At 40.4% G+C, this 22,200-nt stretch overlaps 1 long non-coding RNA gene across 1 annotated transcript; it reads right to left on the bottom strand.

Annotated features, from left to right (window-relative positions):
* Positions 1 to 5,451: 5,451 nt before the first annotated feature.
* LOC117507265 lies at positions 5,452 to 20,363 on the bottom strand. The gene is made up of 3 exons (XR_004559664.1): positions 19,350 to 20,363; positions 8,376 to 8,378; positions 5,452 to 5,477 (listed from the first exon to the last, which is right to left on the bottom strand). It is a non-coding gene; the product is annotated as an uncharacterized LOC117507265 (long non-coding RNA).
* Between the last annotated feature and the right edge of the window lie 1,837 nt (positions 20,364 to 22,200).

Raw genomic sequence — 22,200 nt, 5'->3', positions numbered from 1 at the left:
TTTTATTTGTAAATACAACCCCTGGCAAAAATTATGGAATCACCAGCCTCTGAGGATGTTCATTCAGTTGTTTAATTTTGTAGAAAAAAAGCAGATCACAGACATGATACAAAACTAAAGTCATTTCAAATGGCAACTTTCTGGCTTTAAGAAACACTATAAGGAATCAAGAAAAAAAGATTGTGGCAGTCAGTAACGGTTACTTTTTTAGACCAAGCAGAGGAAAAAAATATGGAATCACTCAATTCTGAGGAAAAAATTATGGAATCACCCTGTAAATTTTCATCCCCAAAACTAACACCTGCATCATATCAGATCTGCTCGTTAGTCTGCATCTAAAAAGGAGTGAACACACCTTGGAGAGCTGTTGCACCAAGTGGACTGACATGAATCATGGCTCCAATACGAGAGATGTCAATTGAAACAAAGGAGAGGATTATCAAACTCTTAAAAGAGAGTAAATCATCATGCCATGTTGCAAAAGATGTTGGTTATTCACAGTCAGCTGTGCCTAAACTCTGGACCAAATACAAACAACAAGGGAAGGTTGTTAAAGGCAAACATACTGGTAGACCAAGGAAGACATCAAAGCATCAAGACAGAAAACTTAAAACAATATGTCTCAAAAATTGAAAAATGCACAACAAAACAAATGAGGAACGAATGGGAGGAAACTGGAGTCAACGTCTGTGACCGAACTGTAAGAAACCGCCTAAAGGAAATGGGATTTACATACAGAAAAGCTAAACGAAAGCCATCATTAACACCTAAACAGAAAAAAAACAAGGTTACAATGGGCTAAGGAAAAGCATTCGTGGACTGTGGATGACTGGATGAAAGTCATATTCAGTGATGAATCTCGAATCTGCATTGGGCAAGGTGATGATGCTGGAACTTTTGTTTGGTGCCGTTCCAGTGAGATTTATAATGATGACTGCCTGAAGAGAACATGTAAATTTCGACAGTCATTGATGATATGGGGCTGCATGTCAGGTAAAGGCACTGGGGAGATGGCTGTCATTACATCATCAATAAATGCACAAGTTTACGTTGATATTTTGGACAATTGAAAGGATGTTTGGGGATGTTTCAAGATGATAATGCATCTTGCCATAGAGCAAAAACTGCGAAAACATTCCTTGTAAAAAGACACATAGCGTCAATGTCAACGAGTAGATCTGATTTGATGCAGGTGTTAGTTTGGGCGATGAAAATTTTCAGGGTGATTCCATAATTTTTTCCTCAGAATTGAGTGATTCCATATTTTTTTCCTCTGCTTGGTCTAAAAAAGTAACCGTTACTGACTGCCACAATCTTTTTTTCTTGATTTCTTATAGTGTTTCTTAAAGCCAGAAAGTTGTCATTTGAAATGGCTTTAGTTTTGTGTCATGTCTGTGATCTGCTTTCTTTCTACAAAATTAAACAACTGAATGAACATCCTCAGAGGCCGGTGATTCCATAATTTTTGCCAGGGGTTGTAAAGGCATTTTCAAAAAAAAAAAAAAAGCCAAGTTGTAATTAGATAACCGTCTGATATAACCGACCACCTCCTGATCACCGATCATATGGTCAGATGAAAATCAAACCTGTTCTTGTGCCTGTGCAAACATCGCAAAGCTGTCTTGTAATGTTGTTTTTTTTTGTTGCTGTTTTGTTTAAACTTTGACGTCTCCCATCGAGAGTTTTTGTAAATTAAGTTTGAAAAAAAAGCTTCTGTTTACGTTTACGTCAAGTCCGACGTGTGGTTTTTGAACGTACAATGTGTGTGAGAACATAAATTGGGTGCTCTGAACTTTTACACCATGTGGTTCTGTGGTACAGTGTCTGCTCAGCGTCTGAGCACTGCTATGAACACTACTGGCCAGTAGATGGCAGTAGAGACCTTGAAAACTTGCCAAAACAAAATTCCAGATAATCTGCGTCGCTACTTGCTATGTTTAAGATGCATGGAATTTAATAAAAGCAAACACAAAAACAACGTCTATAAACCCAGAGAATATATTCACGAGAGTTTTAGGCACTAGAGTTTAATGCTGTTGTCCTGATCAGAGTGTCTCAAATGCATTCTCCTGTCGTGAATTTACTGAGATTACTGTACTGAGATTACCCTATCCTACCCATAATGCACTGCTGAGCACAGCATGCCCACACTAAAAGCTTAAAAATTAGCGCATTACTTTAAAACTAAAACATATATCTGATATTTTCACTTTATAAAACTTCAGAAGTGACGTTAATTTAAATAACTTGTCCAAAATAAGTTTGGTTAAAATTTGAACCATAAGTTAACCACATATCAATATGGTGTTAAAAGAAATGTTTCTTTTTTTTGGTGACCAGTTCTCCTTTGCCTGCAAAAGACAGAGTGGTTTCTTACACAAACACTTCTTGACTGTTTGCGGAGGGTAACTGCACATGTGTTCACCTTTGTTTACCAAGTTAACGGTCTAAAAATTATCGGACAAAAATTCATCTGAAAATAATTAATCCGATAATAGTTTTCAAAGTTATCTGAAAAAATAATCCAATAATTGTTTCTGTGTAGGCTCTCAGTTGTCCAGGTGGTTTCCATAGTAAAGAAGCTTGAATTTTCGACTGGACTGGGTTGCTTGACGCAAATCGCAGAAGCTTCCTCAGGTAAAATTTTGCTCTGGTAGTCTGACTTCTGTCTTGACTCTTGTAGAGAAGAATAAACAGAAGCCACAAAAGCTGGAGTTTTAAACCTAACCAGACCCCTCCTACCGAGAGGCAGACTGCTATAGGCTAGTCACTAAACAATAGCTCTAATTAGCACCTATTGTGCTCTAGTTAGCACCCTCCTAATGATGGGACGGACGCCTCTCCTGATAGCTCCCTCGACAACTTTCCTGATGACGTGAATGACTCATTACCATGAACAAAAGATTGAAACTGCTTTGACCTGAGTACCTCATTGTAAACAGGGGACAAAGCGTGTCTCAGACCCCCTCCCCGGTTAAGGCTGGGTTTCAACTATTTCACATAGAATGCCTCCTTGACCCCTCTCTCAAACCATTTCTTCTCTCTGGCTAAGATTTTAACTATCTTGTCCTCACACGTGTGGTTAGTGTCTTTAAGGTGGAGATGAACTGCAGACTGAGGTCCACTGGCGCCCTCTCTGCGGTGCTGGTATAGCCTTTTGTGTAAAGGTTGCTTAGTCTCACCTATGTAGTGTTTGTTACAGTCGTTAGTGTTCGTTAGCATTCAGGCATCTCATATGAAACTGGACAGCATCAGCACAGAGACCATTGCTCATGAACAACTTCAAGAGGTGATCAGGTACATTAAAAGGGGTGGCCTGAGCACTCATCACATACACACAGCAGTGTAAGAGACTATTTTCCTGTCAGAAATGAACTGTCTGTACATGATGGATTAGTACTCCGAGGCAGCAGGATGGTGATACCAACATCCATGAGATTGGAAATGTTAGATCGTATTCACGATGGTCATCAAGACATAAATGCAGAATGAGAGCAAACACTTTGGTGTGGTGGCCTGGCTTAGCATCACGAATCACACAAAAAGTGGAGAACTGTAGGGGACATAGGAGAGCACAGAGCAGGAAGCCTCTTCTCTCACCACCCCTCCCAGATAGGCAGTGGAAGAAAATTAGAGTAGATCTATGTCAATATGGAAAAGAGAACTTTCTGGTCACATCAGACTATTACTCCAGATGCCTGGAGATACTCCACATGCCAACGACATCAGTGGTGGGCACAGCTAACCAAAAAGTTAGCTTTGATAACCGCTAATCCACTGCCTGAAAAGTTAATTTTTATAATGCTAAACTGATAAACCATTTTTAAAAAATTAGCATTAGTTATAGCTAACTGCTAACTTTTAGTACTGACTTGGTACACTGTCAGTTTGAGTTTAAGCACTACCAAGGCTTCTGAACAAAATCAAAGCCAGTCACAAACACCAAACAAACAAGGAGCCAGAGCTTCTGGCTTTATGCACCCTGCTTATTGCTGCCCAGAAAAAAAAAAATTACTTTCCACATACTACAACACAGACAGTGGGCAGGAGACATGAAATGCAAAGCACTTTTTACTCATGGTTTCACTTATAAACTACTAATTCTGGACAGTTTATCAACATTAACGGTAAATGAGTCATGTTTACAAAATGAAAATACTGCACATATGTTTTGAATAATGCGCTAATTCTGAAGGGTGAGCATTAACAGACACATATGCCAAAAGGCATTATGGGAAAAATTAGTCACAGTGCACGAAAGAGGAATTGCATGCCAGTCGTGAAAAATCGTAGCTGTCTCCAATGCCTCGTACACCTGTCAGTCCAGCAGAACCCTTAATGGGCCAGAAAATGTGGACAGCTTTACCAACTCTGGCTAAAAACCTGCAACCAAAATGACCAAATTGCCAGCACATCAAAGTGAAGGATGCTGTAGAGAAAGGTAAACAGGCCTTCCACTATAATAAGTGACATGGAGTGAGACAGCTCACACCACTGCAGCCTGGGGTCTCTGTTCTCACTCAGCTGGACTCCCAAAAGATGTGGTCCACATGTGCAGCTGTGACTGGTGACAGCATGACTGACAGGTCATACCTCATTGAGACAGAGCAAGAAACCAGGTAGAGGCAAAACCGTTGCTATGTCCAAGAACTGCCAGAGGGGACGTCTCCAGAAAACACACTGTTGGGGAAAAGGGCTGTAATGCTCTTGGATCAATAATGATGCCTGGTAAACTGAAGACCAGGTCCGGCAGGATTGTTAAACCTGTTCAAAGGCTTGATTTGTGAAGAACATTTTGTTGTGGTTTGGTGAAGAAAGTATCTTGTTTTGGAAAATAATACAAGGAAGAAGATTAATGTGAAGTTGTTTATGATCCGTTTAGTCGCTGCTGGAGTTTTGTTTATGTGCCTGTAAAAAAAAAGAGAAAGGAAGTTGTTTTCAGTTTTACTCTGAAGGGTTATGTTTCTAGGTAATGGGAAAGAATGTTCACACTTTAAAAGGGGGAGATGTCAAGGAATGTGTAACGACACTGAAGGGGTTTTGTGATTGTTTTACGGCTGTCAGTTGTTCATGGCACAAGAGGGCGCAAGAGGCTAATGAAGAAAGCTTGCATGTTCACCTGTAAAGAGTCTCCCGGTGTTATTAACTGCAGAATAAACAGACAAGTTTATTACAGATGGTGGGCCCTATCTTACACCCAGCACAAAGTAGCATGCACTGCGCGTGTCATTGCTAGTTTTCAAGTAATCTTATTGTTATTTTCATGCCCGTCTCCCACATTCTTTAAAAGGCGAGAGTGTGTGTGCTTAATTCTGCCCTTGGGTGTGTTGCTGTTAAAATGAGGTGTGAGGTGCAATATTACAGCAGACCTCCCAACCTGTATGCATTTTTTGTACCAGGCACACATTTTGACATCAAACTACGCTTGTACGATTTGTCACTCAAAAGTACACAAACAAACAACAACAAAAAAAGACCTCAAGTAAACTGAAGAAAAGAAGCCTTTGACCAATCACTGCACCACATTCTGTCCCCACAGCTAGTCAGTGTGCCAGCAAGCTGAGCTCACAGACCCACTAGAAGAGATCACAAAAGCCCCCGTCACACATAGCAAGAATGTGCTGGAGCCATGCCCGACACAGCAAATATTGCCATAATCCGATGCAGTCGGGAGGAAAAGAGGCGTGGCCAGCTCTGTCAGAACGCAGACAGACTGCCTCGTCCACACCTGTCAGATCGCATCCAGAGCGTACCAGAGCATATGTAGAAGAAACAGACTGCTGTCAGATGGCCATAAAAGGAGCTGCAGACTACCTGATCTCTAAATTTCTGGATGGCAAACATAGACCACAGTGCTGTGTTCCTCCCTTTGCACAGGACATTTACAGAACATCAAAGAACAACCAACGTATGGACCAGACTCACACCATATGTGTCCATCCATATGGTCACTCACTTCCATTCAATCACTCCTTCGCTCGTCCTCTTTTCCCGAGGCTCACCGACCTCACGTGTGTGTGTGTGCGTAAAAGTGCTGACATGAGGAAATCACCACTCAGTGTGTGTGTGTGTTTTCATAATAAGCTGCCACGTGTGCACACGCGCGCGTAGCTGGCTCTAATGCCTCGTACACGTCGCTACAACTATTCACACACACCAGCGGCTGAAAGACAGAGAGTGCCCTGTGACAGCCCATTCGATTCCTCTCATAGCAGGTGTCAGCCACATTCTAGGTGTTACACACGAACATCGAACACCGCTCACTGGCCACTTAGAAAATGTCTGGCCATTTGCGCTGTCAGCACGTAAACAGTCAGCAGATGATCACTTTTGAGCTAGCAGTGAAATTTGTCTCAGTGCCTCCACGAGTGTGGCGTTACAAAAGCAACACAAATGTGGTGTGCATGTCTGTCACGCCCCCCCCCCCCCACACACACACACACATGTGGCGTGCAAGGGGAGAGCACACTTGCATGACATGCTGATATGTATTTACAGACATGATCACATGGGGGCTGCAGCCACGTCTGACCGCATACAGCCGCACTGCAGCGGCTGTGCTGCAGCGCCGGTGCTGCAGCAGCTGCACACGTGCACATTGGCAGGCTACTCCACGTGAAATGGACCGTGAGATCACGCAACAGATGATTTTAATGTCACATGTGTCTGGCAGAACATGCACGCCACAGGACAATGACAATATGGCAAGCCAACAGCGCCACAAATACACCACTTTAAGTCACGTATCACCAAAAATACACTGTAGCAAATGTCATTTCGTCAGTTATTACGGCGCTTTTTTCTCTTAAAAAAATACATTTATCTCCTTGTTGATTTTAGACATTTTACCCTCCCATAGCACAGTGGTAAAGTTTCTGTCTGGTAATCAGAGCTTTTGTAAACTGCAGGTTCGAATCCCGTGAGTGGTATTTATTTTTATTTATCCAAGGTTATTTAACTGCAGGGTTCTGTATTGAGTTCCATTTTATTTATTATTTATATCATCCCAGTGATATTCACTAATTATACAGCTGGTTTTTATTTTATTTTTCTCCACATCATCTGTTAGATGTGGTGCAACATATCGTGGCTGCTCGCACTGTGTTCATGCACGTGCACAATGGTTCGCGGTTCCCTTTTTTGTGTTTGGTTCACAGATTTTCCTCTGGTTTCTGCTTCTTTCATGTTATGTGTGAAGGGGCCCTAAGATGGAGTCCTGCATATCTTATCTCTTGCGATAAAGCTGTCCTTTGTGTCTAACAATTATCAACTCAGCCAAATGTTCTTTTATTTGTCTAGGATCAACTTCTGCAATGGTGAAAAGAAACATGCAGGGCACATACTTGTTTACATGACTTAACAATAATTGCTACATCATTGAAGCTACAATGTGTCAGTGTGATTTGGTGTCATCTAGTGGTGAGGTTGCAGATTGTACTATGCTTTTGGCTGTCCTGATTTTGTTTCCTTTTTGCTTCTTGGCAACATTGTTCCATGCTGCCTTCTCAAACCTGTTAGCCTGCTCTAGCAACCAGCTGATCAGAGGTCTTGAACTGATTCCAGAAAGGGCTAAGGGGGTGCAGGATTTCTTTGCAACTACCCACTCCACCAGGTGATTTCACTGATTAACATCACTTTGAGCAGATGGAATCTGTTAATCAGTGAAATCACCTGGTGGAGTGGGTGGTTGCAAAGAAAACCTGCAGCCCCTTAGCCCTTTCTGGAATCAGTTTGAGACCTCTGCACTACATAGTGTACAGGGGCACAACCACTCATATGTTTTCTGTTTTCTTGTCTGTTCCACACCATGCAAAAAGCAGTGTAACTACAACCCCTGGCAAAAATTATGGACTCACCGGCCTCGGAGGATGTTCATTCAGTTGTTTAATTTTGTAGAAAAAAAGCAGATCACAGACATGACACAAAACTTAAGTCATTTCAAATGGCAACTTTCTGGCTTTAAGAAACACTATAAGAAATCAAGAAAAAAAGATTGTGGCAGTCAGTAACGGTTACTTTTTTTAGACCAAGCAGAGGAAAAAAATATGGAATCACTCAATTCTGAGGAAAAAATTATGGAATCACCCTGTAAATTTTCATCCCCAAAACTAACACCTGCATCATATCAGATCTGCTTGTTAGTCTACATCTAAAAAGGAGTGACCACACCTTGGAGAGCTGTTGCACCAAGTGGACTGACATGAATCATGGCTCCAACACGAGAGATGTCAATTGAAACAAAGGAGAGGATTATCAAACTCTTAAAGAGAGTGAATCATCACGCAATGTTGCAAAAGATGTTGGTTGTTCACAGTCAGCTGTGTCTAAACTCTGGACCAAATACAAACAACATGGGAAGGTTGTTAAAGGCAAACATACTGGTAGACCAAGGAAGACAAAGCGTCAAGACAGAAAACTTAAAGCAATATGTCTCAAAAATCGAAAAATGTACAACAAACAAATGAGGAACAAATGGGAGGAAACTGGAGTCAACGTCTGTGACCAAACTGTAAGAAACCACCTAAAGGAAATGGGATTTACATACAGAAAAGCTAAACAAAAGCCATCATTAACACCTAAACAGAAAAAAAACAAGGTTACAATGGGCTAAGGAAAAGCAATTGTGGACTGTGGATGACTGGATGAAAGTCATATTCAGTGATGAATCTCGAATCTGCATTGGGCAAGGTGATGATGCTGGAACTTTTGTTTGGTGCCTTTCCAATGAGATTTATAAAGATGACTGCCTGAAGAGAACATGTAAATTTCCACAGTCATTGATGATATGGGGCTGCATGTCAGGTAAAGGCACTGGGGAGATGGCTGTCATTACATCATCAATAAATGCACAAGTTTATGTTGATATTTTGGACAACTGAAAGGATGTTTGGCGATGATGAAATCATTTTTCAAGATGATAAAGCATCTTGCCATAGAGCAAAAACTGCAAAAACATTCCTTGCAAAAAGACACATAGGGTCAATGTCATGGCATAGGGTCAATGTCAATGAGCAGATCTGATTTGATGCAGGTGTTAATTTGGGGGATGAAAATTTACAGGGTGATTCCATAATTTTTTCCTCAGAATTGAGTGATTCCATATTTTTTTCCTCTGCTTGGTCTAAAAAAGTAACCGTTACTGACTGCCACAATCTTTTTTTCTTGATTTCTTATAGTGTTTCTTAAAGCCAGAAAGTTGCCATTTGAAATGACTTAAATTTTGTGTCATATCTGTGATCTGCTTTTTTTCTACAAAATTAAACAACTGAATGAACATCCTCCGAGGCCGGTGATTCCATAATTTTTGCCAGGGGTTGTATGATGCTTTTGGGGTACCCTATCCACATGGCAGCCTTCATGAAGGGGCCCACTCCCATGTAGATATGAAGGGCTCATTCTAAGACTATGGAAACACATTGGTTCATTCTTACAGGTAACTGCATACTCATGAACAGATACTTATAAATGCTACAACCCAAATTCCAATGAAGTTGGGACTTTGTGTGAAATGTAAATAAAAACAGAATACAATGATTTGCAAATCCTCTTCAACCTATATTCAGTTGAATACACCACAGAGACAAGATATTTAATGTTCAAACTGATAGACTTTTTGTTTTTGTGCAAATATTTGCTCATTTTGAAAGGGGCAACAAAAGACTGGGAAAGTTGATGAATGCTCAAACACCTGTTTGGAACATTCCACAAGTGAACAGTTTAATTGGAAACAGGTGAGTGTCATGATTGGTTATAAAAGGAGCATCCCCAAAAGGCTCAGTCGTTCACAAGCAAAGATGAGGTGAGGATCACCACTTTTTGAACAACAGCGTGAAAAAATAGTCCAACAGTTTCAGAACAATGTTTCTCAACGTTCATTTACAATGATTTTAGGGATTCCATCATCTACAGTCCATAATATAATCAGAAGATTCAGCAAATCTGGAGAACTTTCTACACGTAAGCGGCAAAGCCGAAAACCAACATTGAATGCCCTGACCTTCGATCCCTCAGGCGGCACTGCATTAAAAACAACATCATTGTGTAAAGGATCTTATGCTGCATTTACACATAGGCAAGACACATTACAAATGTCATATTTGCGTCATTCTTGGCACATTCCTGACATTCTTAACGTGACTGAACACATCTGAATAGGTTTCTTAATAGTACGTGTTGGTGCGTGATTTTGGATTTTGATTTTGGTGGAGCATGTTTTTGGCTGTCAAAAAATCTTCCATGAATATCACACACCACCCTTGCTTGCTTGGACTCTTGCTTGCCTCTACTGGTGGTTGGCTCTCACTGTGGTATTGTATCACTTCCTGTTCCGGAGCACAGCGGTGTTTTGCGGTATCTGTTAGCTGTTTAATCTGCGCAGTTAGATTGATCTAGATAACTAGATAACGATTTGTTTCACAGTGTAATCTTCACGTGCCTTAACTAAAGCACTCCCTCTGCTGAATCACCTCTAAATTATTTACACATTATTCACTTTGTGTGTTTTTAGGAATCCACTAGCTTAGCGCAGCTACTAGCTCTTAGCCGATTTAGCATGGCGGCTTCTCCTGTCTCTCCCACACTTTTCTGCTCTGGGTGTGAAATGTTTAGTTATTCCTCGGCCTCCTTTAGCAGTAGTGGTACTTGTAATAAGTGTAGCTTATTAATAGCTTTGGAGGCCAGGCTGGGCGAATTGGAGACTCGGCTCCGCACCGTGGAAAATTCTACAGCTAGCCAGGCCCCTGTAGTTGGTGCAGACCAAGGTAGCTTAGCCGCCGTTAGTTCCCCTCCAGCAGATCCTGAGCAGCCGGGAAAGCAAGCCGACTGGGTGACTGTGAGGAGGAAGCGTAGCCCTAAACAGAAGCCCCCTGTACACCACCAACCTGTTCACATTTCTAACCGTTTTTCCCCACTCGGCGACACACCCGCCGAGGATCAGACTCTGGTTATTGGCGACTCTGTTTTGAGAAATGTGAAGTTAGCGACACCAGCAACCATAGTCAATTGTCTTCCGGGGGCCAGAGGAGGCGACATTGAAGGAAATTTGAAACTGCTGGCTAAGGCTAAGCGTAAATTTGGTAAGATTGTAATTCACGTCGGCAGTAATGACATCTGGTTACGCCAATCAGAGGTCACTAAAATTAACAGTGAATCGGCGTGTAACTTTGCGAAAACAATGTCGGACTCTGTAGTTTTCTCTGGGCCCCTCCCCAATCGGACCGGGAGTGACATGTTTAGCCGCATGTTCTCCTTGAATTGCTGGCTGCCTGAGTGGTGTCCAAAAAATGAGGTGGGCTTCATAGATAATTGGCAAAGCTTCTGGGGAAAACCTGGTCTTGTTAGGAGAGACAGCATCCATCCCACTTTGGATGGAGCAACTCTCATTTCTAGAAATCTGGCCAATTTTCTTAAATCCTCCAAACTGTGACTATCCAGGGTTGGGACCAGGAAGCAGAGTTGTAGTCTTACACACCTCTCTGCAGCTTCTCTCCCCCTGCCATCCTCTCATTACCCCATCCCCGTAGAGACGGTGCCTGCTCCCAGACCACCAATAACCAGCAAAAATCTATTTAAGCATAAAAATTCAAAAAGAAAAAATAATATAGCACCTTCAACTGCACCACAGACTAAAACAGTTAAATGTTCAAATTTAACTGTCAAGCTTTCAAATTCATTTGAAAGCTTGACTCTTAGTCTTGTCCATCTAAATTGGAAGTCCCAAAAACCAGTTTTATTTGTTATTATCTATCGTCCACCTGGTCGTTACTGTGAGTTTCTCTGTGAATTTTCAGACCTTTTTGTCTGACTTAGTGCTTAGCTCAGATAAGATAATTATAGTGGGCGATTTTAACATCCACACAGATGCTGAGAATGACAGCCTCAACACTGCATTTAATCTATTATTAGACTCTATTGGCTTTGCTCAAAAAGTAAATGAGTCCACCCACCACTTTAATCATATCTTAGATCTTGTTCTGACTTATGGTATGGAAATAGAAGACTTAACAGTATTCCCTGAAAACTCCCTTCTGTCTGATCATTTCTTAATAACATTTACATTTACTCTGATGGACTACCCAGCAGTGGGGAATAAGTTTTATTACACTAGAAGTCTTTCAGAAAGCGCTGTAACTAGGTTTAAGGATATGATTCCTTCTTTATGTTCTCTAATGCCATATACCGCCACAGTGCAGAGTAGCTACCTAAACTCTGTAAGTGAGATAGAGTATCTCGTCAATAGTTTTACATCCTCATTGAAGACAACTTTGGATGCTGTAGCTCCTCTGAAAAAGAGAGCTTTAAATCAGAAGTGCCTGACTCCGTGGTATAACTCACAAACTCGTAGCTTAAAGCAGATAACCCGTGAGTTGGAGAGGAAATGGCATCTCACTAATTTAGAAGATCTTCACTTAGCCTGGAAAAAGAGTCTGTTACTCTATAAAAAAGCCCTCCGTAAAGCTAGGACATCTTTCTACTCATCACTAATTGAAGAAAATAAGAACAACCCCAGGTTTCTTTTCAGCACTGTAGCCAGGCTGACAAAGAGTCAGAGCTCTATTGAGCTGAGTATTCCATTAACTTTAACTAGTAATGACTTCATGACTTTCTTTGCTAACAAAATTTTAACTATTAGAGAAAAAATTACTCATAACCATCCCAAAGACGTATCGTTCGTTATCTTTGGTTGCTTTCAGTGATGCCGGTATTTGGTTAGACTCTTTCTCTCCCATTGTTCTGTCTGAGTTATTTTCATTAGTTACTTCATCCAAACCATCAACATGTTTATTAGACCCCATTCCTACCAGGCTGCTCAAGGAAGCCCTACCATTATTTAATGTTTCGATCTTAAATATGATCAATCTATCTTTGTTAGTTGGCTATGTACGACAGGCTTTTAAGGTGGCAGTAATTAAACTATTACTTAAAAAGCCATCACTTGACCCAGCTATCTTAGCTAATTATAGGCCAATCTCCAACCTTCCTTTTCTCTCAAAAATTCTTGAAAGGGTAGTTGTAAAACAGCTAACTGATCATCTGCAGAGGAATGGTCTATTTGAAGAGTTTCAGTCAGGTTTTAGAATTCATCATAGTACAGAAACAGCATTAGTGAAGGTTACAAATGATCTTCTTATGGCCTCAGACAGTGGACTCATCTCTGTGCTTGTTCTGTTAGACCTCAGTGCTGCTTTTGATACTGTTGACCATAAAATTTTATTACAGAGATTAGAGCATGCCATAGGTATTAAAGGCACTGCGCTGCGGTGGTTTGAATCATATTTGTCTAATAGATTACAATTTGTTCATGTAAATGGGGAATCTTCTTCACAGACTAAAGTTAATTATGGAGTTCCACAAGGTTCTGTGCTAGGACCAATTTTATTCACTTTATACATGCTTCCCTTAGGCAGTATTATTAGACGGTATTGCTTAAATTTCATTGTTACGCAGATGATACCCAGCTTTACTATCCATGAAGCCAGAGGACACACACCAATTAGCTAAACTGCAGGATTGTCTTACAGACCATAAAGACATGGATGACCTCTAATTTCCTGCTTTTAAACTCAGATAAAACTGAAGTTATTGTACTTGGCCCCACAAATCTTAGAAACATGGTGTCTAACCAGATCCTTACTCTGGATGGCATTACCCTGACCTCTAGTAATACTGTGAGAAATCTTGGAGTCATTTTTGATCAGGATATGTCATTCAAAGCGCATATTAAACAAATATGTAGGACTGCTTTTTTGCATTTACGCAATATCTCTAAAATCAGAAAGGTCTTGGCTCAGAGTGATGCTGAAAAAACTAATTCATGCATTTATTTCCTCTAGGCTGGACTATTGTAATTCATTATTATCAGGTTGTCCTAAAAGTTCCCTAAAAAGCCTTCAGTTAATTCAAAATGCTGCAGCTAGAGTACTGACGGGGACTAGAAGGAGAGAGCATATCTCACCCATATTGGCCTCTCTTCATTGGCTTCCTGTTAATTCTAGAATAGAATTAAAATTCTTCTTCTTACTTATAAGGTTTTGAATAATCAGGTCCCATCTTATCTTAGGGACCTCGTAGTACCATATCACCCCAATAGAGCGCTTCGCTCTCAGACTGCAGGCTTACTTGTAGTTCCTAGGGTTTGTAAGAGTAGAATGGGAGGCAGAGCCTTCAGCTTTCAGGCTCCTCTCCTGTGTAACCAGCTCCCAATTCAGATCAGGGAGACAGACAACCCTCTCTACTTTTAAGATTAGGCTTAAAACTTTCCTTTTTGCTAAAGCTTATAGTTAGGGCTGGATCAGGTGACCCTGAACCATCCCTTAGTTATGCTGCTATAGACGTAGACTTCTGGGGGGTTCCCATGATGCACTGTTTCTTTCTCTTTTTGCTCTGTATGCACCACTCTGCATTTAATCATTAGTGATCGATCTCTGCTCCCCTCCACAGCATGTCTTTTTCGTGGTTCTCTCCCTCAGCCCCAACCAGTCCCAGCAGAAGACTGCCCCTCCCTTAGCCTGGTTCTGCTGGAGGTTTCTTCCTGTTAAAAGGGAGTTTTTTCCTTCCCACTGTAGCCAAGTGCTTGCTCACAGGGGGGTCGTTTTGACCGTTGGGGTTTTACATAATTATTGTATGGCTTTGCCTTACAATATAAAGCGCCTTGGGGCAACTGTTTGTTGTGATTTGGCGCTATATAAAAAAAATTGATTGATTGAATTGATTGATTGAAATGTGGTCTATTAAACATTAGGTCTCTCTCTTCTAAGTCCCTGTTAGTAAATGATATAATAATTGATCAACATATTGATTTATTCTGCCTTACAGAACCTGGTTACAGCAGGATGAATATGTTAGTTTAAATGAGTCAACACCCCTGAGTCACACTAACTGCCAGAACACTCGTAGCACGGGCCGAGGCGGAGGATTAGCAGCAATCTTCCATTCCAGCTTATTAATTAATCAAAAACCCAGACAGAGCTTTAATTCATTTGAAAGCTTGACTCTTAGTCTTGTCCATCCAAATTGGAAGTCCCAAAAACCAGTTTTATTTGTTGTTATCTATCGTCCACCTGGTCGTTACTGTGAGTTTCTCTGTGAATTTTCCGACCTTTTGTCTGACTTAGTGCTTAGCTCAGATAAGATAATTATAGTGGGCGATTTTAACATCCACACAGATTCTGAGAATGACAGTCTCAACACTGCATTTAATCTATTGTTAGACTTGATTGGCTTTGCTCAAAATGTAAATGAGTCCACCCACCACTTTAATCATATCTTAGATCTTGTTCTGACTTATGGAATGGAAATTGAAGACTTAACAGTATTCCCTGAAAACCCCCTTCTGTCTGATCATTTCTTAATAACATTTACATTTACTCTGATGGACTACCCAGCAGTGGGAATAAGTTTCATTACAGTAGAAGTCTTTCAGAAAGCGCTGTAACTAGGTTTAAGGATATGATTCCTTCTTTATGTTCTCCAATGCCATATACCAACACAGTGCAGAGTAGCTACCTAAACTCTGTGAGTGAGATAGATTATCTCGTCAATAGTTTTACATCCTTATTGAAGACAACTTTGGATGCTGTAGCTCCTCTGAAAAAGAGAGCCTTAAATCAGAAGTGCCTGACTCCGTGGTATAACTCACAAACTCGCAGCTTAAAGCAGATAACCCGTAAGTTGGAGAGGAAATGGCGTCTCACTAATTTAGAAGATCTTCACTTAGCCTGGAAAAAGAGTCTGTTGCTCTATAAAAAAAAGCCCTCCGTAAAGCTAGGACATCTTACTACTCATCACTAATTGAAGAAAATAAGAACAACCCCAGGTTTCTTTTCAGCACTGTAGCCAGGCTGACAAAGAGTCAGAGCTCTATTGAGCAAGGTATTCCTTTAACTTTAACTAGTAATGACTTCATGACTTTCTTTGCTAACAAAATTTTAACTATTAGAGAAAAAATTACTCATAACCATCCCAAAGACATATTGTTATCTTTGGCTGCTTTCAGTGATGCCGGTATTTGGTTAGACTCTTTCTCTCTGATTGTTCTGAGTTATTTTCATTAGTTACTTCCTCCAAACCATCAACATGTGTATTAGACCCCATTCCTACCAGGCTGCTCAAGGAAGCCCTACCATTAATTAATGCTTCGATCTTAAATATGATCAATCTATCTTTATTAGTTGGCTATGTACCACAGGCTTTTAAAGTGGCAGTAATTAAACCATTACTTAAAAAGCCATCACTTGACCCAGCTATCTTAGCTAATTATAGGCCAATCTCCAACCTTCCTTTTCTCTCAAAAATTCTTGAAAGGGTAGTTGTAAAACAGCTAACTGATCATCTGCAGAGGAATGGTCTATTTGAAGAGTTTCAGTCAGGTTTTAGAATTCATCATAGTACAGAAACAGCATTAGTGAAGGTTACAAATGATCTTCTTATGGCCTCAGACAGTGGACTCATCTCTGTGCTTGTTCTGTTAGACCTCAGTGCTGCTTTTGATACTGTTGACCATACAATTTTATTACAGAGATTAGAGCATGCTATAGGTATTAAAGGCACTGCGCTGCAGTGGTTTGAATCATATTTATCTAATAGATTACAATTTGTTCATGTAAATGGGGAATCTTCTTCACAGACTAAGGTTAATTATGGAGTTCCACAAGGTCTGTGCTAGGACCAATTTGATTCACTTTATACATGTTTCCCTTAGGCAGTATTATTAGACAGCATTGCTTAAATTTTCATTGTTACGCAGATGATACCCAGCTTTATCTATCCATGAAGCCAGAGGACACACACCAATTAGCTAAACTGCAGGATTGTCTTACAGACATAAAGACATGGATGACCTCTAATTTCCTGCCTTTAAACTCAGATAAAACTGAAGTTATTGTACTTGGCCCTACAAATCTTAGAAACATGGTGTCTAACCAGATCCTTACTCTGGATGGCATTACCCTGACCTCTAGTAATACTGTGAGAAATCTTGGAGTCATTTTTGATCAGGATATGTCATTCAATGCGCATATTAAACAAATATGTAGGACTGCTTTTTTGCATTTGCGCAATATCTCTAAAATTAGAAAGGCCTTGTCTCAAAGTGATGCTGAAAAACTAATTCATGCATTTATTTCCTCTAGGCTGGACTACTGTAATTCATTATTATCAGGTTGTCCTAAAAGTTCCCTGAAAAGCCTTCAGTTAATTCAAAATGCTGCAGCTAGAGTACTGACAGGGACTAGAAGGAGAGAGCATATCTCACCCATATTGGCCTCTCTTCATTGGCTTCCTGTTAAGTCTAGAATAGAATTTAAAATTCTTCTTCTTACTTATAAGGTTTTGAATAATCCGGTCCCATCTTATCTTAGGGACCTCATAGTACCATATCACCCCAATAGAGCGCTTCGCTCTCAGACTGCAGGCTTACTTGTAGTTCCTAGACTTTTTAAGAGTAGAATGGGAGGCAGAGCCTTCAGCTTTCAGGCTCCTCTCCTGTGGAACCAGCTCCCAATTCAGATCAGGGAGACAGACACCCTCTCTACTTTTAAGATTAGGCTTAAAACTTTCCTTTTTGCTAAAGCTTATAGTTAGGGCTGGATCAGGTGACTCTGAACCATCCCTTAGTTATGCTGCTTTAGACTTAGACTGCTGGGGGGTTCCCATGATGCACTGAGTGTTTCTTTCTCTTTTTGCTCTGTATGCACCACTCTGCATTTAATCATTAGTGATTGATCTCTGCTCTCTTTCACAGCATGTCTTTTTCCTGGTTCTCTCCCTCAGCCCCATCCAGTCCCAGCAGAAGACTGCCCCTCCCTGAGCCTGGATCTGCTGGAGGTTTCTTCCTGTTAAAAGGGAGTTTTTCCTTTCCACTGTCGCCAAGTGCTTGCTCACAGGGGGTCGTTTTGACCGTTGGGGTTTTTCCGTAATTATTGTATGGCTTTGCCTTACAATATAAAGCGCCTTGGGGCAACTGTTTGTTGTGATTTGGCGCTATATAAATAAAATTGATTTGATTTGATTTTATTAGTGGTGATCCTTAACAGAGCGTGACAGTGTTCTTCTCTGACGTGCGCACAATTAAACCCTGCTGCACCGCATTCAGTTTCATTGCTGCAGTATGCTGAAGAAAGACAGTGACGCCAAGTTGGCTAAAAGTTTCATTCCAATGCTCTTCAGCGCACTCCTGCAGGTGTTCCACTTGCTGCATGTGCCTGATGTGTGGGAAAACGCATGAGACGAGAGCTGTGTTGAGCCACACATCTGGCTCTCTCGCCGTCTCCTCCTCCTCTCTGCACCACTCCATGGCACAGAGCCCAACTAAGCATGCAATCACAAAGTTCTTCTGGTGTGGATTTTGAGGAGCAAACTGGAGAGATCTGAATTGTTCAACAACTACTGGTTGGATGAATGTGGATGTGTGTGTGTGTGGAGACAATTCACCTCATTCACAAAGTGACAGAACTTAACAATGCGCTGTTACACGCGATAGCATGCAACAACCCGCTGCAGGGTCTGTAATCAACATAGAGAAATGATCATTTTCCGGACAAACACCCTCAAAAACAAGGCCGCTCTGAAGGACCGATAAGGGAATCGTTAAGCAAAAAGGCTATTGATGTCAGTGGATTGAATCATTTCTTATTGATACTCGAAAAGAACCGGTTCTCGATACCCAGCCCTACTCACAAGCGCCACTACCTTAGCTTATGGCAAACTAAAAGTGGACGCTCTCATTTTGGCCAAACTACTATACAGTTTTTGTATATTCTGTATTGTTCTGTGTGCTTGAGGAATTCCTGCGCAAAAAGTAGTTCCCAAACAATGCTATTTGTGATGACAGTGCATTTGCATGGGTAACAAAAACATAAGGAGTATATTTGGCATAAGAATTGTGTATCTCGTGTGTTTTTACGCCTAAATGATTTTAAGTCAATACTCACACTCATCCAGCAGCATCTTCTCATGTCAGCAAATTCAGCGCTGGGTCAGGCGAAAGTAGTCCGGTGAGCTATCCCACAATGCCAAAATAGCAGAGATGTCACTCCAACAAGAGCGACACGCTGAGCAGGGTGTAAATGATCAGTAAATACGACAGGACACAGGATGTTTATTCTAGACTGTGCTTTATTATTGGGCTAAGCTGAGACGCATCATTCATTTAAAATTACAAAAAAATGAGACCAGGTGGACCGTAGACTGGTGCACTCCGGAGAGATGTGGGAGGGAGCTGAAAGCGCATTACCCAATCAGAAGTTTGGCTCATCAGGAACGTGGCAAAGCTCAATATATGCAACATTCATCTCACCGCCCTCCATATGTGCTGAAACGGAAATACATTTCCAGAACACTTTTTTTAAAACCATTTCAAGTAAAATGTGGTTCTAGCAAGCTGACTGAGCTGTTGAAATAAAGCCACTGCTAAAAGCACTGAATAAAATCAAGAGTACAGTTTTGTAATGACATAGTGCAGTTTTCATTAAATTTTCCTCTCAGTAGAATACACCAGTTGAACAAGATCAGAGCTCTCTCAGTCAAACACTACAAAGAGTAATGAGAAAGGTAGAACGGGGGAAAAAAGTTTACAAAACAGTCGCTGTTAATGCACAGTGGTGGGCACAGCTAACCGAAAAGTTAGCGTTGATAACCGCTGTTAAATGAACTCTAACAAAGCTAAACTGATAAATCGCAAAAACATTTTTGCTGAAGCTAAATTTTTATTATATGTAGAATTTAACTTATGTGGAGGAGTAGAAATGTAATTGAACACATTCAGACATGAGGCTGATTTGCGCATAGATTCATTAGCAAATTGTACAGCCAACATTCATGATTAAACATCAGTATAATAGCTTGGTTCTGACATAATATTGCAGCCAAATTTGTCATTGTTAAACAGTCAGATCACCAGGGTCCTCAATGATTGATGACCACCCGGAAAGCAATTTAGGAGGCACAGGGAGAGGAAGCAAGGATGCGGCTACTAATGCTAATGCAACAGAAAAACCTGCACACAACTTCACTGCAGCTCTTCTGAAATACGATCACTGGCCAATATAACAGCTGGGACTTACCCTACCAGTGCAGAAAAACATACAGGACTGGTGCTTAATGATTATTAAATGGGGCTCATTTCAGCGATGTTGGGAGAGGCTAAATGGCTAGCGCTGAAGGACACGTAGCTAACAGCTACAGCAGAGGTTGGGCTCCAGTAACTTTATACACACAAAAAATAGTGCACAAAACATAAACATTACTGATAAATGCTGTTCTCAGAAATTAAATTAAATTTATTTATTTGTTCATCTTAAAAAAGCTAACTTAAGGTAGCAGAATAAGTTTAGCAGAAGATTCGAGAAAAGTTTTCCAATTTAGCTAAAAAACTAAGGAAAAAGTTTGCTTTGCTAATTAGTGGTTAGCAGATTAGCGGAAATGTGCCCACCACTGTTAATACACACCGTTGATCAGTTATTAGCATTTTATCAGACATTATCTCATTATACAGAATTTATACTCACACCGACGCAAATTCATCGAATTCTTGGAACTGTGTATCTGATTTAACAGTGAATTAAGAAATCGATTCAATAGCAGAAGCCAACAAAAAAAGCTTCCAGTGGGCATCTTCTTTAATAAAACTAGAGCTTTAAAAAAATTAAAAAGAGGTAAGAATTAATTTATGATTAAAAAACACAGAAAGCCTTAGAAACCACAGAAATAGATTAACAGTAGAATGTCTGACATTGTTAATTTCAGAATTTCAAGTTGTAATACTCAATGTGGTGGCAATACAGCTAGAACAGAGCTCAGATCTTGGATCAAACAGCAATAATAACAGTAAAAGCAAATGCATTAACTTAAGTAAATAAATAATAAAATCTGTCTTTGACATCACTTGGTCATTAGGAGCATTTTTTGTCCATCATCAAAGAAGTGAAGGCGTGGCCCTGCAGACAGGAACCATGATCATCAGTGGACCACGACACCAGCCCACACGTCATGTCATATAAAAACTATTTGGTCACGTACCAACTCATAGAAAAATAATGCCATGGAAGCATGCATATCATTTCAGACACAACATAAATAAATAGCTGAACAGATAATGAACAAAGGCCTTTGACATACTTTTATAAAATAATTAATGTGTTTCTAAGCTCTAATTGAGGTCAATGCTCTCCCTGACTGTTTTCTGGATAAATACCTTGGTCAGGTCCTTGCTTGTACCGTGTTTGTTTTCTTTTTTGTACCTGGATTTACTGAGCATTATCATGTTTTCATTCATATATATATAGATTTTTTTAATAATTAAAGGACTTTATCCAGTTTGTGTTGATCGAAGTAAAATCCTATAAAATATGCAAACCTATATACAGAGGAAAATGGCAAAAAAGGAAAAGAATTTACAGTATATTCATTGGTTTACATTTATATATATTTATATTCACACTTGTTCTTGTTTTTGACCCACTGTTCTTTGCTGATCTTTTCCAATGTAAACTGCTGCAGCTTCAATGTGAAGATGAGGTGCTTGTCGTGGCTATTCTGCTTCGCTTCCCTTCAAAGCATGCGGTAGGTGAAAGATGAGTGGCAAACTGTACAATCAAGCACAGACAGTGCTGACGGGTTACTTTATTTATTTATTTTTTCATTCTTGGAGCTGTGTGTGTTTGGGGTGGGCACAGCATGACGAGCAGAGCAAGCAGACGTGACATTTAGCTCTGATACAGTATAGTTAAGGTGGACGTACAAACTGTTTTGTACGAACCCAGCCCTGATGCATTTAGAACAAAAAATGATGGTCATCAGTTTTGCATTGTTATGAAACGCACATAATAGATGTGTGTGTGTGTGTCCTGGGATGGGTGTCCTTTTAGCCTCGTGGGATCAGGAAGGTAAATGTTAAATTATTCAGTCTGCTAAAAAGGTTAGTCTCACACACACACGGGGAAATGGCATAATGAGCAGTTTATATGAAAACTAGTAACAGCACCCAACAGGAAGCACTGTCTTCCAAAGTGTCATATAGCCTCATTAATATTCATAAGTATAAATATTCATTGAGTAATCTCCAGCTGATTTTGTGTTCAGAACTGGGTCCAATAAATCCAAGTCTGTTGACCTTTTACAGGTATGTCGTATGTACACTCTTCATATCGTTTGTCTCGACTGTTATGAGAAACTGTACGCTAAAGCAATAGAAAAGCAGCCTTG

Source organism: Thalassophryne amazonica, chromosome 3 (genome assembly GCF_902500255.1).
Source record: "Thalassophryne amazonica chromosome 3, fThaAma1.1, whole genome shotgun sequence".
Taxonomy (NCBI): domain Eukaryota; kingdom Metazoa; phylum Chordata; class Actinopteri; order Batrachoidiformes; family Batrachoididae; genus Thalassophryne; species Thalassophryne amazonica.
Note: the sequence above shows the minus strand (reverse complement) of the source record. Positions and strands in the feature narration are given on the sequence as shown.